This window comes from Cynocephalus volans, chromosome 16, assembly GCF_027409185.1.
Source record: "Cynocephalus volans isolate mCynVol1 chromosome 16, mCynVol1.pri, whole genome shotgun sequence".
NCBI classification, from domain to species: domain Eukaryota; kingdom Metazoa; phylum Chordata; class Mammalia; order Dermoptera; family Cynocephalidae; genus Cynocephalus; species Cynocephalus volans.
The window spans coordinates 63,839,354-63,844,810 of record NC_084475.1 but is presented as its reverse complement, the minus strand read 5'-3'; the positions used below and the strand labels follow the sequence as shown (position 1 = coordinate 63,844,810).

Sequence of the window (5,457 nt, the reverse complement as noted above, 5' to 3'; positions counted from 1 at the left end):
AATCTCAAAGAATATCATTCATACTTAATATAGCTATATAACTATAGAACAATATTTAAAATAAAATTGTTGAGCATCTACTATGGACTAGTTATTATTCTAGTTAGTACTTGCATTTCAATCCTCTGAACACTCCTTTGAGTATACTTGCATTTATAGACCATGTGAGATCCTACACGTGTTTTATAATGTATATACATAAGCACCTACATGTGAAAGTCCTGTTCTAATTGCTTGGTACATACACATTAGTTAGCAAAACAAATAGATGTCTGTCCTTTCATTATCCTCATGTTATGGGGCAGAAGATAGAGCCACAGAGAGTAACCTTCCCAAGTCATAGCCCTATGTTAGAATCAGGCCTTCGGACTCCGCAGCCTGGACTCTGCCACATTTTGGGAATATCACTGTCCACAGAACCAGAGAGGCTGCTGACAATATAAGCATCCTCTCTCCAGAACAGTTGTAAATAAATAATGGTAAGTTCATTCCCTCCAATTCCAAATTGCTCCAATCATAACTGTTACCATTCCTTCAGGACAGACATTATACAGTACTATTAAACTGGTCATCACTTTCTTTACACTTGTTGCAAACCAGTCTTGTCATCTTGATAGAATTTGTCAAATACTTCCCTTATCCAGCTCAGTGTTTTCTAAAAACTGAATTTGGGTGGTGTATTCATGTTGCATTGCCTAGCAGTCCACTATGATCTTCACAAGATAGGCCAAACAACAACACTTTGGCCAGACAACAACACTTCCATGGAACAACCTTGACATCTTCTATTTACTCTGTGCAAGCCATGGCCCAATAAACCAAAATTTGTCAAATTTCTTATATTCCAAGTCCTCAAGCAGCTGCTGGCTGTTACAGCTTCACAGTTCTTGACACTCCCTTTCATTTATTGATCACATGAGCACCAAGTGCCTGGTGTAGTCTCCCAGAGGACTTAGAACTTAAAAGCACCTAAACACCAGCAAAATGAGCTCCTGGATTCTTTTCCAGATTACTGCTTATAGACAAGTGCTGGTGCTGTAAGCTCTGCTATTTACTCTTTCTGTGCCTGGGTGGTCCTTCATGGGGCCTTGCTCACTGCAGTGCAGGCCATTGGCAGGCAGGAGGGTCGAGACGTGGCCATGTTCGTACTCAGCTGCCTCCAGCTGACACTGCAGAGACCCAGGTTCTCCCCCTCTTCCCCTTCCCCAGCAGACCACATGCATTTCAGGGAACTAAAGTCCAGAACCACTGTGGAACCTGTACCAGGCAAGCTTCCCAGTGAGACTCACCCCTAGCTTTTCCAGTATTTTCATAACTTATAGGTATTAAACAGAATATGGCTACAGAGATTTTCAAGTCAAAGTGACAGTATAGAACTAACTAGGACAATCTTTTCATACTGTATATATCCACATGTGTATATGTGTGTATCAATCTGTTGATTTGTATCTATCTATATCTAGCTATATGTCTTCAATAATACCCCATGAATAGAAACAATCATAATATTTGAAAGGCATTAGGCTGTCAAAGGAAGAGACGTGGAGAAATTCAAGCTTTGCAAGCCTTTCCCCTGGTTCTAACTGGTTCACTCAAAAGCAGTAGTGGAAGAAAGAAAAACAAAGAACAAAACTAATTATAATATTACTAACACCTTTCCCAACTACAATTTGCATAGAAGCAAACAAAATTGTTGGCTAGCTCATTTGAGACAAAGGTTCAAGAAACCCTCCCAAATTGACATACCTCCCTGCCACCTGAGCAATGCACACACATAAAATTCCTGGTTAACTACAAGTACAATATTGTGCAGGTTACAGACCTTCCACATTCTACCAACATCCATACATTTCAATGAAAAGGATTCACTGGCTATCAGTTGGCAGAACTGAAGTTCTCTCTAACAATTCTTAAAATACATCGAGCTCCCTATTTGACTCTGTAGGAGGGCTGCCAATATCATTATTCAATTTGATGATGAATATATTTTAATAATTATAAAGTCAGCTAGAAGCTATTTGGAATAAATTTGTGAAACAGAATTTACTCTCAACGAAGACATTTAAAACACCACCTGATATGAGTTTTCTCTCTAATTACCATTGCAGTTCCACACTGAATTTGAAGGAAGGTTAGTCAGGAGATTGTGACCTGCACAGCAGGCTGCAGGCAGGAAACATATTTTAATTCCTTTCTCTCTCCACAGCTTGCCATCACCCAAAGAGACCAGGCCCTGCCTGAGCTGGAGACTTGTTATTTTTCTAGATATATAAACTAAAGAATAGTCATAGTTCAGTATCAGGTCAATTCTCACCGAGAAAGCGTCTATTCTTTTTGTAGGCAAATACCCAGGAGGGACAGGACTCGTACCTAGAATAGAGTTGGTCCTCCATTGCTGTGGTCTCTACCTTTTAAGACGTGACCAGCAGGGGGTGGTCTACCCACATGAACGTTTTATTAGCCCACATGGTAGGTATACCGTTTTCATGTTTCCTCTTTTTTTTTTTTTTTGTTTTTTTTGTGACCGGCCGCACCGTGCTCAGCCAGTGAGCGCACCGGCCATCCCTATATAGGATCCGAACCCGCGTTGGGAGCGCAGCAGCGCTCCCAGTGCCGCACTCTCCCGAGTGTGCCACTGGGTCGGCCCTTCATGTTTCCTCTTTGAGAACCAGTTACATCATAGTAAAAGGGACATTACCTCAGGTCCCAAAAATATTCCTCAGGACACACACAGATACAAACCCCACATACAGTAGCTTTGAAAAACTTACAACTCCTATTTAACTTTGTTTTATTCCTGTGATTTTCTACTGTTAATAGAAACCTCTAAGCCAGAAACCACAACAAACCAGAAGCACCTGTGTGAATGGGCCATAAGGTGGAGGGAGCAAAGATATTATGATAAGGCAGTGAATGGATTCAGTAAAGCAGGACCAGGGAGGGCCTGGGAAGAGTCTAGATGCCAGCATCAGCCAATAAACATGTGTCTTTCCCAACTTCACTCTAGGAGAGCACTCTCCATCTCAGATATTTATCCCTGCCACTGCTTGCTGACAATATGAATCAGTTACTCCTCTGACATAAGGACTGACAGTTTTTCCATCTTTTCTGGGACTTATCTCAGAATTTCATGGGATGCCATCTTTGGGCAGTCATTTTTCTAACAAGTGATAGAACAGTTCCGTAGTACTTAATAAACAAACATTATTCTGAGATAGATCTATATTTTTAAAATAGGAAGATCGTTACCATGCATTAAGAGCTCACTCACTGGAAGGTGCACTGCTAAGTTTTATAAAATGTATCTGTTGGTTTATACAATAGCTCTAAGGAACATTTCCACTCCACTATACATTTGAGAAACTAAGGCCAGAAGGGTTAGGTGAGTTGCCCAGAATCACACATACAAACTGGCAGAATGAGGGTATTGATGCAGAATCCTATACAAATATGGGGGGTATGAATAATTCCTAAATTTTATGTTACGAATTTTTGTTGGCAATTTTTTTGTGTGACTTTTCATGATTATTAATCTTTCCCATCTGGTTTCTATCCCATTAATTTCACTAAACCACCTCCTACTAAGTGATGGAATATATCCAGTTCCACTGGGTCAGTTCATCCTCATGTTTCATGAAAACACCACTGTCTTCCCCTCATTTGTCTCTCTCCTGCATTTTCCTATTTGTCCTTCTAACTGCACTGGCTGCTCCACCTGAGGGCCCTTTGCAGACTCTCCTTCTCTGCCCTACCTTTAAATGTTGAGGGTCTTCAGGACTAAGCTTAGGTCTTACTCTCATTGCCCTCTCTGTTTATAAGTGGCCACATCCATTCCTATGCCCTTACTATCAAACATACAATGAAGAATCTCAAATTAGTACCTCCGTCCATGGCATTTGTTGTTTATTCTAGACCCATATTCCCCACTGACAGAAAGATGCACCTTAGGAAGGCCATCTATTATTTTTTTTTCCTGCCCAGCATCATTTTGTACCTGAAGCTTCTTGTGTGATAACATCATTTTAATTTTCTTCTTTTGGTAGTATTTTATATAAGTGACATTAGTATGGCTTTTATGTTTCTTTTGCTGTAAGAGTGAAAGTTTCAACACAGAAGGAACTATGTTTGCTTAACTGAACTGTATTTCTCAAAAACAATTCCAAAAACTGCCACTTTGATACTCTCCATGTAAATATGATGTTAATGGAATGAATGAATAAATAAGTATTGTCAGTGGTTCTTTAATTTGATTCATAAAACCTTGTTCTTAAAAACACAAATTCAAGAAATTGATTTAATAATAATTTAATAAATAACAAAATATAATATTTTATAAAATGAAAATGTTGAACATGTTCTCTAATTTTAACACAATGTAAACATGAACATCTGCTATGAGAAAAATATAAACATCATAAATATGCTAATATGCATAAATAAATATACAAACAAATAAATAAACTATAGATAACATCAAGGCAGTCATCTCTAAGGGACTGATGTCCTTAGAGCTGAATGTTTTTCAATAAGTACTTGCTTAACATATTGACAAAGTATCTACTAAATTTAATTCAATATATTCTGTGACTAAAGCAGAGCCTTCTAAAATGAGCAAAGACACATGCAAGTGGGATAGGGCAGATCAATCGTTGACAATCATTTCAAGATGACTCCAGATCTCCAGCGTTTCTTCTTAACCTTTCTTGCAAGTTTGTTGAGGAAGAGAAGGATCTCATGATTTCCACTCTGACAATCTCCCAGGCACAGTCACTGTATTTCTTCTCTTCCAGGTAGAGACAGATCCCCTGGAAGTACCTCTTCAAGGCCAATATCGGGACCTCAGTTACACGAGCAGATTCTTCTCCCATCGCTTGCACCGGGCAGGTCTCCAGGTCTTCCAGCTGCCCATGAAGTCCAGCACAGAGCTTGTCCAGGAGGGTCAGGTTCCAGGCAGCAGAGGAGCGCTCTGTACAGAAGAGGCTGAAGATCTGCTGCAGCATCTCGTGGAGCACAGACTTGGCCTAGGCCTTCTGGAACTGGCTGCCATCCACCACCTCCTCAGGGAATCTGAAGTCACTTCTGTCCTTCAGACACGAGAAAGGGGAGATTCTCCTCATTTGGGCCAGAAGCACAAAGGTCTTCCTGCTAAGCAGGACAGAGTTCTGAGGCAGGTCACAGCCCAGAGATCCAGCAGGGCCATAGCTGCCCACCAGCAGGGCCGTCAGTAGAGGGAGCAGGAGGGCCATGGGAGGCTGAGGATGCTGCTGGCCTGGCTGAGCTGGGGCTGGGGGGACCTGGACTGTAAGTCCTCTGAAGACATTCTCTCTATGCACGGCTTTTAAAAAGGGAACACAAGAGTTTTCATTTTCTGAACATTTTTCTTAACTTTTTCTTCCACTTCTTGCTTTCATTTACGTTTTCTTTATGCCCTAAAAAGACATCATCAATCTAGACTCT

The 5,457-nt window shown here is 40.6% G+C and overlaps 1 pseudogene; it reads right to left on the bottom strand.

Moving 5' to 3' along the window:
- Window positions 1-4,661: 4,661 nt before the first annotated feature.
- Window positions 4,662-5,246, bottom strand: LOC134364891 (interferon omega-1-like; annotated as a pseudogene).
- Window positions 5,247-5,457: the final 211 nt, after the last annotated feature.